Genomic DNA, 17,216 nt, shown 5'->3' with positions numbered 1-17,216 from the left:
AAACTGACAAGTTTATCTTGAGAATTTTTAATTGATTAATTAAAATCAATTAAATGAGTCCTACAAGTAATATCATCTCAACTAGTGAGGGGACCATGGGTCTATATATCCGAGCTTCCAATAAGCAGATCTTGAATTTACCACTTAAATTCACTGACTTATTAATTCTTCGTTGAATCCACACATAGAACTCAGAATTGCACTCTCAGTATATAGAATGCTCTATATGTTCCACCATATAGACACATTATTAGTTATCCATTGTTATAATCCTAATGTGATCAATGATCCTCTATATGGATGATCTACACTGTAAAGAGACTTAGATTATCGTAACACCCTACAATGTATTTTATCCTTAAAACACTTAACCCTGTATAAATGATATTTCAACTAAGTGAAATGAGTACTCAATCATTTATCTCGTTTGGTTAAGCTCGAAGGAAATCACCCTTTGCTTACTATTCGCCAGATAGAAGCTATAGACTCCATATTTATGTTAGCGCTCCCACTCAATCGCACTACCGTGTTCCCAAAATGTATGTATTGCCCAGACTAAAGTTTTAGGCTTAACTAACAAATCATAGAACACGAATAATACTCTTGAAATTAAGCCTAACCATATCAGAATTTAGATCATGTGATCTAGGATCAACTTCTGATATTGAATTGAATAGATGTTTACGGTAAGTTTAAAAATCTAATTCAAAGTTCAATATCGGTCCATTCCAATGCATACTCCATGCATCCAACCTGAGCTTTACTTTAACCTATGTTCTGGAAAGAACATAACATTTCTCCAAATGTAAGTAAACTCTGTTGTAGATTGTCATATCAGTGAAACCCAGTGTTCTGATAAATCTAGGAATACTTTATTCACATAGTCATGTTTATTTTCCACTGTGTTGACAACACAATAAACATGTTCAAGTATGTGAAAGGGGTTTGGATGAATTTATAAATCAAATAGACAAGCAATTGATTAAGTGAACCAAAACATACACAAGTGAATGAAAAATTACTTCTGTTACTTTATTGATATAGAATAATCTGGATTACATTGAAACAGAGTTTTATTTAGGGCATAAAACCCAACAGTGTCTATATCGTTGAACATATAGAGCGTTCTATATGAATGAGAGTGCAATTCCAAGTTCTAAGTGTGGATTCAATAAGGAATTAATAAGTTAGGGAATTTACTTGGTAAAGTCGGTTCGACTTATTGGAAGCTCGGTTATATAGACCTATGGTCCCCATACTAGTTGAGACCATACTGCTTGTAAGACTCAGTTAATTGATTTTAATTAATCAATTATAATTCTAAAAGTTAGACTATGTCTACTTTATGAATTTTCACTAAGCAAGGGTGAAATTGTAAAGAAAAGAGATTCTAGGTTTAATTATTAATTAAGAGACTTTGTATGTCTAATTAATAATTATATTAAATGACAATATTATTTGATAATCTATTTTAGTTATTAAATAATTAGTTTTGGCATTTAAAAAGGTTAAATTGGAAAGTTGGCATTTTTGAAAAAATGGGAATGAAAAATAACAAAATGGGAAAATTGCAAAGTGAGGCCCAATATCCCTTGTTTGGCCGCCCACTATGCATAGCAACTACCATTTATAGTTTTTATTATTTTAATGCCATACAATTCTAACCTAAACCTAAATAGAAAGTGTTCGCTTCAGGAAACACACAACTTCACACATTGTTTCCTTCAGAGAAAAGCCACATGCCTCTCTCTCTCTCTCTCTCTCTCGCTCTCTCTCTCTCTCTCTCTCTCTCTCTCTCTCTCTCTCTCTCTCTCTCTAATTTCGAATCCCTTGAGTGAATAAGTAGTGCCCACACACATCAAGTGGTACCTCAATCATAGTATGTAAGACTATGGAAAATCAGCATCAAAGAAGGAGAAAAGAAGAACCAGATTCAGATCTTGATTATGCTCTACTACAGAAAGGAATCAAGGGCTAGAGATCTGAATGGAAGGAGTCATAATATTCTGCTGCACCCACTGTAAGATTTTCTTAAACTCTTATGTGTTTATTTCATTGTTTTAGAATTCATATTAGGATGTTAATCAAACATACTTGGTAGTAAATCTAGATCCTGGTAAAATAATTTCCAACGGTTCCTCGTAGTATGGAGGTGGAGCATTGTCATGAATGCTCAATGAGCGACTTCTTGAGCCAGAATGGTAACTATCCTCCATGAAACTATCCTTTGTTGTTGATACCCCCGAGCGTATGATCGCATTGCGGTAGTTCAAGATCTTGATAAGTAACTATTGTCTTGTGGTGGATGAGGTTGCGCATGTTGTGGTTCAATTTCCCTGGGTGCCGGTCCCAGGCACACATATTTATTGCGAGAGATGGTGCACCCTCTTTTCCATCCATGTCCCCTAGGTTGAGGCTCCTAACAAGCATATTCATCTCGTGAGTCCTCTCGCCTGTCTCAAGGAGGTAGAGGTAAGTCTTGACTTAGGAGGTGCCTCCCTAGATCATGATTTTCGTCTCTAGGCTGGTTGATATGGTGGTGGTGCATTAGTATGAGGAGGCTTAGGATTCCTTATTGGTGATGGGAGGAACCTGTTTGGCGAAGGAGAGTTCCAAACACAATTTCTTCCTCCCTCATCAATACCAATATCCCTAGGAGCAGGAGACAGTTGAGAAGGCAAGACTACATTATTACGTGTTGTGTCCTGTTCCTCATGGGAGCCTTTTCGTGGGGGATGTGGAACATTGTTATGAGGGGCAATAGGTTCTTACACATCCCTCCAAATCTGGTGTTGTATAGGAGGAGGTGCATCATTCCTTTCGTTCTCACGACCCTAGGTGGTTACTCGTTGGCGTTGTTGTGATGGAGGGCGGTCATTCCTCCTACCATGGGTATAATTCTCACGAGAAGGTCGTTGAGGCACGGTATTACGGGTGGTTTCCTAACTTTGTGTTGTCACCATTTGTGACCTAAACCTCTCCTGACTTTCGATAGGATGACGCATTAAGCGACTTCCATGGGGTCATCCTCTTCTCACCATACCAAGACGCCCACGCGATCCACATCGATGTGGCCTTGTGGCCTCTTAAGCATTATATCTCTCTTGTCACTCTCTATTAAGTCTGAGAGTCTCATCTAGGTGTTGGCACAACACTTCATTTTCCATGAACGCCTCATGAACATTAGTGGTTCATCTCACATCGTGGGATGGTGATGAGGAATTCCCAGCACCTCAGACTTGACCTTCGTCCTGAGGCATGGGTTGTTTGCCTAGGCGCTGAGAGGTCCCTTCCTAAGCGGGTTCAGCAGGTTGAAATTCCTCCAGGCGGTCAATGGTGTTTTCTTCATTCATGGGGATGTCAGTGTCTTCTTCCTCATAGTTCATCCGCCTCATACTGACCATGGTGGCAAGTGGTGATTAACACTCATGCTCACTGTTCTCAATGAAAGCACTAAATTGTTGACACGATATATTGTCAACGAATCAAAGAATATCATAAACGATCAAGATGAGCACAAGTATTCATCAATTAAAGTAAACCGATTTATCAAAAATGAACACGAAAATTTTATAGTGATTCACCCCTTTTCGTCTGTAATAGGTTAGTATACTTGAGTTGGTATTGGTCTCAATATTTGATGATTGCGAGGCTATGCAAGAAATGATTCATTGCGAGGAAGTTCTTCATGGGATGGTGTAGCCAAAGAGCATTACAGACCTGCTCATGTAAATATTTCTAAGTCAAAAGGCTAAGGTGAATCTGTTAAAAGAGGGGAATGAGAACACCATTTCTTTTAATCAAATTATTAAGGCGAGAAAAGTGAAGAATAGAATTTATGCCATTCGAGATGGTAGGGGAGTTTGGGTGGACACAACCATTTAATACTATTAGCCAAGACTTACTTGCAAGAACTAAGGAAATAAGAATCCACTTTTTTGAAGTATGTTACTATGGAAGGTCCTTTGGGAAATGGAGTAACTAGGCGGCAACCTTCTTGATATTCATTTTTCATAATAGTTGTGTATTATGTTAGTTACTCATTTTTGTTTTGCAGATGGCCTTATTTTGTCTTGTGAAAATAATTTTAAATCAATGTAACTTCACTTAAGGGATTTTAAAAGGTTTTTCGCAACTTCGGGCTTAAGAGCTAAATGAGAGTAAATCAGCCATTTATTGTTCAAGTATGGATGATGGTGAGGTTCAAAGTCTTTTAAATATGCATCAAAATTTGAAAGTTATATGCCTTTTTATTTGAGGATTCCCATTTGTTCCAAAAGAATTTTATTTTACAACATATACAAACAATTTCATTTTTTAAGCTAATTATTAAAAATATATATATTTTTTAAATGAACAAATTCATTGAAAATAAAAATAATATTGTCATACAACCTGAAATAATATTTTTTAATTATTATAAAAAAAATATTGAAGCAATATATATGTATATTTTGATTGAAATGCAACTGTTTGTCTAAAATAAATAAATAAATATAATAATTGTAAATTAATCTGTATAAATTATTGTAGGAGGTTGTTTGACTTTATAACTTAAAAATTATTTTTAGTTTTTAAAAACAGAAAATAACTTTAAAAAACTAATAGAGATCATTTGGCCAAATTTTTTAAATATATATTTTTTTTAAAAACTTTATTTTAAAAAATAGAAAACATAAAATATCAAAATGTAGTTTTCAATTTTCAAAAATAATTTTTTTCTCTAATATATTATATTTTACATTTTTGCTCACATACCTTGACCCTAAACTCGGACGATGGAACTCGGACCCGGACACCAGACCCCAGACCCTAGACCTCGACCCCGAACCCCAGACCATGAAACCTGGACCTAGAACCCCAGACCCCAAACTCCAGACGCAATAACCTAGACCATGGAACCCAGACCCCGACCCTAGACCCGGGACCCCAGACTCTAACCCCGACCCTAGACCCAGACCCCGACCCTTGAACCCCAAACCCAAGACCCCGGACCCTGGACCCCGGACCCAGACCCTTGGACTTTCGAACCCCAAACACGGACCCAGACTCGGACCACCGAACCCCAGACTCAGACCTGGACTCAGACCCCTGGACCTCGAACCCCAGACCTCGACCCAGACCTAAACTCAGAATCCAACCTGGACCCGGACTCAGACCTCAACCCGGACCCAAACTCGGACCCCAACCTAGACCCAGACTTGGACTCGGACCCGGACCCCGACCTAGACCCAAACTTAGACTTAAACCCTAAACCCGAAGCCGGACCCGAACTCAGACCCCAACCTGGACTCAGACCTAGACTTAGACCTCGACCCCGACCCGAACCCCAACGATAGGCACAGACTTAGACCCGACCTGAACCTAGATCCTAGACCCCGACCTAGACCCGAACCCGAATCTCAAACACCAGACCCCGTCCCCAGACCCTGACCTGACCCAGACCAAGACTCGAATCCCGAATCCCAACTCGAACCCCGAACCCCGACCTGACTCGAACCCCAAAACTAGAGCTGGACCCCAACCCAGTTTTGACTTCGGGTTTGGGCCGAGTTTGGGTTTGTGGTCTGGGGCCGGGTCTAGGGTCTGGGGTCTGGATCCGGGTCTGGGTTCGAGTTCAGGTCTGAGTCTGGGTTTAGATCTAAGTCCGAGGTTGGATGGGTTCATGTCATAATATGATGTAGAATATTCATTTTTTTTAGTAAAAAACATCTAAAAATAGTTCTAAAAAAAACTGAGCTAAACACCATTAAAATTTTAAAATGATACAAAATTATTTTCTACTCTCACTTTTGAAAACTAAAAACTGAAAATACAACCATACAGACTCTAATTATTTCACTATACTTTTGGTTAGCTACAAAATAAAATTGCTATTTAAGAATACAATTATAATTCAATTGAAATACACGAGAAAAAAAATCAAAACATTAAAAAGTATCAAATATAACAACAATAATAATGAATAATACTTAACACTATATCATAATAAAATTATTTTTGAATAAATATAATATTTATACATGTATTACAATTTAAAATAAAATTATTAATTCTACATAAGTAAATTTATAAACTATATATATATTTTATTAAAATATAATTATTCTTATATAAATTTACATTTTCTTAATACAACAATATATAATTAATTACAATTTAGATATTATTTTTTGGTCTAAATTAAAACTTAGTTTTGTTTGTAATAAACTAGTTTGTCATTTGAGCATGCAAATTAATAACGAATAATTCTTTGTGTTCTAATGTGCGCTGTCATGATTTACAGTTGCTTATCATGATTATCATAGTAACTAATGTTGCTGGATGGTTTATTGTCTTATTGTAAAATTATTGTAAAAGAATAAATTTTCAAAAATTTAATTACATATACATTTAATTTTCTATTGCTTTAAAAAAAATTTGTAGTGTAATTTCTTTTTTCTGTTTTGGTGTGCCAAATTCAGCATTGCTTCCGACCTTGAAGAATTTTGGAAGGTTTAGGTGCTGGCATGATTTCTAACCTTACATAACTATAACCTTTTAAAGTAAAATATGTATACATTAATGTGTGACTCATATGTGTATCGGTGATAGTAGACACTACAAGAAATTTAACTATGACAGGCGCACTTTTCGTCCGCAAAAGTCAATAAAAGCGCCTGGAAACTTTTTCCAAACGCAAAAAATTTCGTCCTCACGTGCCTACAATTGTGCGACTGTGAAAATTCGTGCGGACGCATTAATTGTACGCACCTGTAAAAGTTTGCGCCTATAAAAGGTACTTTCATTTAAAAAAAAAATAAAAATATATAATGTATTCAGTGGCGCTTGTACTAGCGCCTGCAAAAAGTTAATGTCTAATAATAAAAATATTTTTTATTTTTGAATATTTTTAAGCTGTAAAATTTTGAATATTTCAGTTATTTTTATAGTAATATTATTTCATAATTCAATATACTAAAAATTAAATTAAACTAAAATTGCAAATAAAGATTATAATAAAATTGATAATATTAATCTAAATATCAATACACCAAATGTTGTTCAATGCTACACAATATTCAAGTACTTAAATAGTGCATTAATTTGAAGAAAAAGTTAAAAGCTGTAACAGTCCTACATATATTAGAGTAATTGCCATGCCAGCCGTCTTCCTTCAAAGTTCTTCTCAATCTAATACAGTTATAATAGTAGTAATTAGCTTTACAAAATTTTAGAAAACAAAATTAAAAATTTAGAATAGAAAAGTTCAAAACTATACTCATAAGTGGAAAGTGAAAATAGACCAACTATAATACTTTTCACTAAATTACTAATTATGGTAAAAGCATAATCAAGTGCTTAAAAGCAACTATTATTATTAGCAGCTTTTGTTTATAAGAATTAAGACAAAACCAAACTTTAAGAAACAATCCAAAACCAACTTTAGCTTCTAGCAATACAGAAAATTATCAAGAATTTCATAGAACAAGGTTTTCATATTTATCTCATTCAATGAAAGAAAAAAATCAATATTATTATTACATAAAAATAGAGAGTAACTTTCTGAATCCAAAAGTCGAAAATATACCACTGCAATAGTAAAATAAAATAATGGTTGGAAATCCTAAAGAATGAAAGGAATAACTAAAATACTTAGATTCAGACTTCCGAGTGTATGAAAGGAATAAATGTCAAGCCATGTAATGAAAGGAATAAGGGTCAAGCCATGTCATTAGAGGAAAAAATGTCTAAGACAAAATATATAATATTTGTGTGTTTAATTTCAATTTTAAGAACCCACACTCTGCTTAGCAGTTTCAATCATTCACTGTTCTAGTTAATTAACATACAATGGTATTGCAGAATATCTCCAAATTCCTTTTATAGAGAAATCTAGAAAAGAAACAATTAAGCAAGTATGAGGTAACAAGACAATAGTACCTTCCATACAGGCCAAGTAGTAGCCATAGGAACTGAATCTGCCACATTGAATAATAAGTAATCTTAGACACACACATACAACAAATAAAAAATAAAAAATATCTTACACACCAAAGAAAAATAATTGTTACATGTTTCTTATTTTCATAGTACATCATACTCGAAGGATCACATTAAAATACTTTTGTGCGCCTGTATTATAATACTTTTGTGGACGCTTTCCCTGTGAAGCGCCTGAAAAAACGCTTTCCCTGTGAAGCGCTTGAAAAGTATTGTTTCGTGAGATACATGAAAATGTAACCCTTAACACGATATTTATCACATGTTTTAATAATAATTATTAAAAAGTTTATAATGTTAGTTTTAAATAACTATATAAATTAATTATTAATTTCAGGAATGATTCCAATTGATCATTAGTTAATTTATATATTAGTATATAATGCAACATTTACAATAGTAGAAACCATGTGGGATTGTTTTTTAGAGACTCACTAATATGTCAAATTACTAAAAAATTATAAAATAAATTAAAAATGTAAATAAATAAATAATATAGACCAATTCTTTTTTATGCCCCATTTACTTTTTTATTATTTTCTTTTATATATATATAGATATAAATTAAAAATTATTCTTGAACTGATTATTTTTAAATAAAAGTTCTGTATAAATAAATATATAACACTCTTAGTGAAAGAAATTAGTTAGAGAATTCCCAAAATTTATTTTTATAGCTTTTCTAATTAGTTTTATATGAATTATTTAATAATGAATAAAAATTTAAATTAATAATAATATAGAGCATGCACCATTATTAGAGTGGACTTCACAATTAAAAGTGTCTTGTAATTTTTTTTTTCTCTAAAATTTAGCTTTCAAATTAATCCCAGAGCACATTTAAAGTTGAGCATCTATAATAATACATGCCTACTTATAGATATGATCATAATCAAATATTAAAACATATATGAGTTTCATTTCAAAATCAATCAATAATAAATAGTATCAAGACTAGCTCAAACATGAGCATTTTGGATCATTGCAATTTATGAAGCCAAATATATTTTATATAAATAAAAGTTCAAAGATAGAACCCCAAATAATTTGATAAATGATAATAGAATTTTGGTGTGGTCCCAATACAATATGCACAGCCAAACTGAAATTACTTTTCTTTTCCTATAAAAGCTTTGTTAATTTGTGTTAAAATCTCAAAACCTATGCTTAATCTCTTCTTCTCTCCACCACTTATCCCTCTAAAATACCAATTTCCAATCTTATTCTCAGCACAATGTTGTAATCCCATTTCTTCTATTGTTTTCTCAACCAAATTCTCTATCTCTTCTTTTCTTATTTTGTTTGAAATCCTCAAATGAACTTAATATGTAATAGTTTCTCTTATTGTTAGAGTTCCCAAGAAAATATCCTCTTGAGTGAGATATGACTGTAATTTTAGTTTTAAAAACAAGACAAAAATAATACTATTAGTCTACAGAATTTGAGGGAGCAACTAAGCAGGGCCGGCCCAAGTATTTTGGCCTTGTGCAAAATTTTAAAATTAAGCTCTTAAAAAAAAAAAAAAAAGAACCGTATACATTAAAACTACAATTCTATTACTAGCATTTTTTTTAAGATTCATTCATAAATTTTTAATTATAAATTTTTTATTTACGTATATATAATTGGAAAAAAAAATAGAAAAAATAGGCCTTTTCTTTAAAAAAAAAAATGGGCCTTATAAAAATAGGGGCCTTGTGCAATGGCCCAAGTTGCCCAATACTTGAGCCGACCCTGCAACTAAGAAAGGACCTCATTTTGTTCGTAGGTGGGCATCCAATTCCCTGAGGATCATTACAACTTTTGCTTTAGAAGCTGAGCCGAGGGCAATTCTCTTGGCTCTTACTTGGGCAGATGAGAAGGATTGGATGTGCATTCACATTCTCTCGAATTCGAAGGTGTTCTGTCTATGAACAGAGGCCCCCTTGATTGGAAAGTTTTTAATTTTTTTAATCGCGGTAGTTAATTTAATTAAGAAGTTTTCAGCTTGTAAGTTCTTTTATATTAATCGTAGTTTTAACTCTTTCGCGGATGGTGTAACTAAGTGTGCTAGAGTTGCTAGCCAACCAACTATTTATATCAAGGGGAGAGATGTCACCATGTGATTTCCATTTATCTTTCTAATCAATGAACTCGATGTTCTTTCCCAAAAAAAAAAAAAAACTAAGAAACTGTGTTACTAATTTGTTTTTACTTTTACCAGTAAAATATTTATATTTTTGATATTTAGAGAAATTATAATTTATTTTTTAAAATGAGAATTTAATAATTATATTATAGTTATTTGAAAAGTTATGATGAATAGTCAATTATTATAGGGAAATTTCACTTTTTGCCCTTAATAATATACCCCATATTAAAATTTATACCCTCCCTTAATTTGTACAAATTTAGTCCATTGATTACATGAACTTCCCATTTTACCCTTTTTTTTCAAAAAAAAAAAAATAAAATTGGTAAAAACTGAAATTGGTCTTTCTCTCTCTCCCCTCTCTCTCGTGCACCACTCTCTCTCTAGAAAAAACTGAAAAATTTCTCAAAAAATTTCTCTCTGTCCGTCCCACTTTCTCGTCCCTCTCTCTCTTCCCTCTTGAATGGTTGTTTCTCGGTGGGTGTTGGTGGAAAACCGAAGCACAACCCAATATCACTCAAGATTCTTACACCATTATAATGGGTAAGTTGTGTTTTAAGCATTTTGTTAGACTTTATGTAGTTTAAAATTGTTATATGTGTCGTATTTGTTGGAACTGCTGTTTTTTGGTCTGAAATTGTTGAGATCTGGCAGATCTGGTTTTCAGTCGAAATCTGGGTTTTCCAGTTGTTATCGATAACTTATCGATAGTTTGTGGATGATTACACGAGGAAAGGTCAGTGATGACCATTATCGACGTTATGTTATGTCGACAGTATGTCGACATGCTATCGACATTAAGCAACCAACATATTACATACAATTTGTCGACAGTTTGTCGATAGCATGTCGACAAAAAGCATTTATCTTTTCTTTAGTAGTTGTCGTTATGTTGTCGACACCATGTCGACATTATATCGATGCAAATGAAAAAAGCCATAAATAAAACATAACATAACATTAAAATAACATAGAATAAAATAACATAAAAATATAACATAAAAAAACATTAAAAAAAACAGAAAATAAAGTTCATAAAAAAAAACAAACATTAAATAAAACTCACCACAAGCCATAACATAACAAATTATTTTTTTTTAAATTCTTTGGTTTGTGGGTGAGCCTTGCAATACTTGCATAATGTTCCAGGCTTCACCGGTTTACCGTTAAAGATGTCTAGTTTGCAACGACGGCATCCTTCGGGGAACTCTGGTGGTGGAGCCGGCCATACACCAGTTTTGCAAAATTCTCTTTCAAGTTGCATGAACCTGAACTCGTTACGATTTTGTTCTCTTTCGAAAGCTCGATCGGCGTCAAAAACTTTCTGCATTTCAGGAGTAATTATACCAACATCAGGCTCCTGCTTCAGCTCTTCAGGAGTTAAGATGGGGAGTTTGCCTTTGTTCTTTCTTGGCGCCATATTTAGAACTTAAGAATAAGAGAAATTTTTAAGAGTAAGAGAGAAGTAGAAGACAAGAGCACTTATGAATAAGAAAGGGATTTGCTTTTATAGAGCAGTAAACATGTTGGGAATGTAGGAAAATTTAATGGTCATTAAATGTGTAACTGTACAGGTAAAACGCATGAAATAGTGTATTTGTCGACTGGATATCGATACTATGTCGATATGATGTCGACAACATGCTAAATTAGTGGCACAGCTAACTTATTTGTCGATACCATGTCGACGTCATGTCGATAGCTTGTCGATAGGACACGTGTTTGACATGCAACGTGGCAGTTGGGAAGGGTTGTTGGGAACGTAAGTAAAATTTATTAACATTAAATGTGTAACCGTAAAACATAAAACGCATGCACTGTGTGTTTGTCGATTGAATGTCGATACTATGTCGATTGTTTGTCGACATAGGAATGGATTTATTACCATTGTACACGCGTCTGTCATGCAAATTCCTTTGGGAGAATATGTCGATATGATGTCGATGGTGTGTCGATGTTATATCGATGACGAGCATGCTTGGTGTATTTGTCGACGTTATGTCGATATTATGTTGACAAAATGTCGACAATTAGTGTCATATTTTCTGCTGTTGTTGTTATCGACATTATGTCGATTGATATCGATGGGATGTCAATTTTTTTTTTTTTGGTGTTTTTTCCTTTACTCACCTTGTTTGTTTGGTTTGCAATTGTAGGAGAGAAAGTGTTCCTTGTTGTATCGTACGATGGTGTTTGGTTATGTGAGAATTATAATTGGATTTACAAAGCAAATAGCAGCTTGACGTTGACAGTTACAACTGAGACAACCCTACAAGAACTGCGACAAATTTTATATGAAGAGTTGGAAGTTGATCCGGTAGCGTATGATTTAAAGTTGGAGATTTGTTCCTTGTACATGAAGGGACAAATGGTTGCGCCAGAGGTTATTAAGAGAGAACGCCAACTGAGAATGTTCTTAGAGATGAGGGCAACAATGTCAAATACAGAGTTTATGCCATTATTCGTGACCAAGGTGAGAAAAGTTGGGAATTCGTGACCTAAATTCTCATAATTTGTATTTTTATTAATAATAACAAAATCTCATACATAAACCCTAATTATTAAATAATTTAAAATATTAATCATATGCGGTCTTTACACTCAATGACCGACTTCTTGAGTCAGAATGGTAACTATCTTCCATGAAACTAACCATCCTCTATTGTTAAGGCCCCCAAGGTGCAGGCCCCTACTAAGCGTATGATCGCGTTGTGGTAGTTCAAGATCTTGATAAGTAACTATCGTCTTGTGGTGGATGAGGTTACACATCCTATGGTTCAGTTTCCCTGGGTGCCGGTCCCAGGCAAACATAGTTATCGTGAGAGATGGTGCACCTTCTTTAACATCCATGTCCCCTAGGTTGAGGCTCCTAACGAGCATATTCATCTCGTGAGTCCTCTCGCCTGTCTCAAGGAGGTAGAGGTAAGTCTTGACTTGGGAGGTGCCTCCCTAAGTCGTCATCTCTGTCTCTGGGCTGGTTGATATGGTGGTGGTGCATTAGTATGAGGAGGCTCAGGATTCCTTATTGGTGATGGGGGAAACCTAATTGGCGAAGGAGAGTTCCAGACACGATCTCTTCCTCCCTCATCAATACCAATATCCCTAGGAATAGGAGACAGATGAGAAGGCAGGACTACATTATTACGTGTTGTGTCCCGTTCCTCATGGGAGCCCTTTTGTGGGGGATGTGGAACGTTGTTATGAGGGGCAATAGGTTCTTACACATCCCTCCAGGTCTGATGTTGCATAGGAGGAGGTGCTAAATCCCTTTCATTCTCATGACCTAAGGTGGTTACTCGTTACCGTTGTTGTGGTGGAGGGCGGTCATTCCTCTTGTCATGGTATCATTCTCACGAGAAGGTTGTTGAGGCACAGTATTACGGGTGGTATCCCAGCTTTGTGTTGTCACTGTTTGTGACCTAAACCTCTCATAACTTTTGGTAGGATGACGTGTTAAGCGACTTCCATGGGGCCATCTTCTTCTCACCATACCAAGACTCCCACGGGATCCACATTGATGTGGCCTTGTGGCCTCTTAGGCATTATTTCTCTTTTTTCACTCTCTATTGAGTCTGAGAATCTCATCTAGGCATGGCGCAACACTTTGTTTTCCATGAACGCCTCATGAACATTAGTGGTTCATCGCACACCATGGGATGGTGATGAAAAATTTCCAACACCTCAAACTTGACCTTTGTCGTGAGGCATGGGTTGTTTGCCTGGGCGCTGAGAGGTCCCTTCGTTAGCGGGTTCAGCAAGTTAAAATTCCTCCAGGTGGTCCATATTATTTTCTTCATTCATGGGGATGTCAGTGTCTTACTCCTCATAGTTCATCTGTCTCATACTCACCATGGTGGCAAGTGGTGATTAACACTCGTGCTCACTGTTCACAATGAAAGCACTGAATTGTTGACGCGATTTTTTGTCAATGAAACTAGGAATATCGTAAACTAAGAATATCGTAAAGTAAACCAGTTTATTGAAAATGAAATTTGATAAAAATGAACAGGATGATTTTATAGTGATTCACCCTCTTCCGTCTGTAATAGGCTAGTCGACTTCAATTGTTATTGGTCTCAATATTTGATGATTGGGAGGCTATATATGCAAGAAATTATTCATTGCGAGGAAGTTCTTCATAAAGACTAGCATAATTTGTACTCGTTGATAAAAAATGTGTAGCCAAAGAGCATTATAGATCTGCTCATGTAAATAATTCTAAGTCAAAAGGCTAAGGTGAATCTGTTCAAAGAGGGAGATGAGAACACCATTTCTTTTTATCAAAGTATTAAGGCAGGAAAGTGAAGAATATAGTTTATGCCATTCGAGATGGTAGAGGAGTTTGGGTGGACACAACCATTTAATACTATTAGCCAAGCTTTTCTGATCTTTTATCATTACTTACTTGCAAGAATTATGGAAATATGAATCTACTTTTTTGAAGTATGTTGCTATGGAAGGTCCCTTGGGAAATGGAGTATCTTTTGATGCGGCTTAGCTTCTTGATTTTCATTTTCATAATCGACGTGTATTATTTTAGTTACTCATCTTTGCTTTGCAGATGGCCTTATTTTATCTTGTGAAAAAAATTTTAAATCAATGTATCTTTACTTAAGGGATTTTAAAAGGTTTTCCGAAACTTGGGTCTTAAGAACTAAATGAGAGTAAATCAGCCATTTATTGTTTCAAGTATGGATGATGGTGAGGTTCAAAGTCTTTTAAATATGCGTTAGAATTTGAAAGTTAATATGCTTTTTTTATTTAGGGATTCTTATTTGTTCCAAAAGATTCAATTTTACAACATTACAAACAAATTCATTTTTAAGCTAATTATCAAAAATATATATTGTTTTGAAACGAACAAATTCATTGTAAATAAAAATAATATTCTCATACACTCTGAAATTATACTTTTTTAATTATTATAAAAAAATAGTGAAGCAATATATATGTATATTTTGATTGAAAAGCAACTTTTTTGTCTAAAATAAATAAATAAATATAAGAATTGCAAATTAATGGATATATATAAATTATTACATGTTTGGCATCATAACTTAAAAAATTATTTTTAGTTCTTAAAAACAGAAAACAACTTTTAAAAACTAATAGAGGTCATTTGGCCAAATTTTTAAAAATAATTTTTTAAAACTTAGTTTTCAAACTCTATTTTAAAAAACTAAAAAACAGAAAATATCAAAATGTAATTTTCAATTTTTAAAAATAACTTTTTTTTTCTCTAACATATTATATTTTACATTTTTGCTCACATACCAGGACCCTAGACTCGGACAATGGAACTCGGACCAGGACACCAGACCCCAGACCCTGGACCCTAGACCTCGGCCCCAGACCCCATACCCCGGACCCCTAACCTCGGACCCCAGACCTCGGACCTTGGACCATGGAACCTGGACCCAGAACCCCAGTCCCAAGAACCTAGACCATGGAACCCAGACCCAGACCCCCGACCTTGAACCCAATCCTAGACTTAGACCCCGACCCTTGAACCCCAGACCTAAGACCCCGGACCCTGGACCCTGGACCCCTGGACTTTTGAACCCCAAACACGGACCCGGACCCGGACCTAGACCCCTGAACTCCAAACTCGGACCTGGACTCAAACCCATGGACCCCGAACCCCAGAGTACCTCGACCCAGACCCAAACTCAAAATCAAACCTGGACTCGGACTCAGACCCCAACCTGGACCCGGACTCGAACCCCAACCTAGACCTAGACCTGGACCCCGACCCAGACCCAGACCCAGACCCAAACATGGACCTGGACCCAAACCCGAACCCGAATCCCAACCTAGACTCAGACCTCAACCTCGACCCGAACCCCGACCATAAGCACGAACCTAGACTCGACCCGGACCTAAATCCTAGACCCCGACCCAAACCCGAACCCGAATCCAAACCCGGACCTGAATTCTAAACACCAGACCCTGTCCCTAGACCCCAACTTGACTCGGACCAAGACTTGGATCTCGAACCCCAACCCGTACCCCGAACCCCGACCAGACTCGGACCCTAGCCCAATTTTGGGTCTGGGATCAGGGTCTGGATTCGAGTTCGGGTCTGGGTCTGGGCTTAGGACTGAGTCCGAGGTTGGATGGGTTCATGTCATAGCATGATGTAGAATATTAATTTTTTTAGTAAAAAAAACATCTAAAAATAAATCTAAAAAAACTGAGCCAAACACTATTAAAATTTTAAAATGATACAAAACGGTTTTCTGTTCTTACTTTTGAAAACTAAAAATTAAAAATGCAGTCATACAGACTCTAATTATCTCACTAGACTTTTGGTTAGCCACAAATAATAAATAAATACAATAGAATATCTCTATTTAAGAATACAATTATAATTCAATTGAAATACACTAGATTAAAAAAAATCAAAACACTAAAAAGTATCAAATATAACAACAACAATAATAAATAATGCTTAATACTATATTATAATAAAATTATTTTTGAGTAAATACAATTTTTATACATGTATTACAATTTAAAATAAAATTCATAATTCTACATAAATAAATTTATAAACTATATATATTTTATTAAAATGTAATTATTTTTATATAGATTTATATTTTTTTTAATACAAGAATATATAATTAATTATAATTGAAAGATTATTTTTTGGTCTAAATTAAGACTTAATTTTGTCTGTAATAAACTTGTTTGCGATTTGAGCATGCAAATTAATAATGAATAATTTTTTGTGTTTTAATGTGCTGGCATGATTTACAATTGCTTATCATGGTTACAGCAACATTAGTGTTGCTGGATATGATTTATTGTCTTATTGTAATAGTAATAAATTTTCAAAAATTTAATTAGATATACATTTAATTTTCTATTGCTTTAAAAAAAAAATTTGCTGACCTTGGGAAGAATTTTGGAAGGTTAAGGTGTTGGAATGATTTCTAACTTGGTATGATTTTCTATGTATTTACATAACTATAACCTTTTAAAGTAAATGTTACTGATATTAATATGTGACTAATATGTGTATCTTTGGTGATTGTAGGTATCAATTGATCATTAGCTAATTTATATATTAGCATGTAATGCAACATTTACAATGGTA

At 34.7% G+C, this 17,216-nt stretch overlaps 1 protein-coding gene across 3 annotated transcripts in view; it reads right to left on the bottom strand.

Annotated features, from left to right (window-relative positions):
• LOC115708972 (ABC transporter G family member 15) overlaps positions 1 to 17,216 on the bottom strand; it is an 85,974-nt gene that overhangs the window by 55,221 nt on the left and 13,537 nt on the right. The window lies entirely within an intron of this gene.

The sequence above is a fragment of the Cannabis sativa genome, chromosome 3, assembly GCF_029168945.1.
Source record: "Cannabis sativa cultivar Pink pepper isolate KNU-18-1 chromosome 3, ASM2916894v1, whole genome shotgun sequence".
Taxonomy (NCBI): Eukaryota; Viridiplantae; Streptophyta; class Magnoliopsida; order Rosales; family Cannabaceae; genus Cannabis; species Cannabis sativa.
Note: the sequence above shows the minus strand (reverse complement) of the source record. Positions and strands in the feature narration are given on the sequence as shown.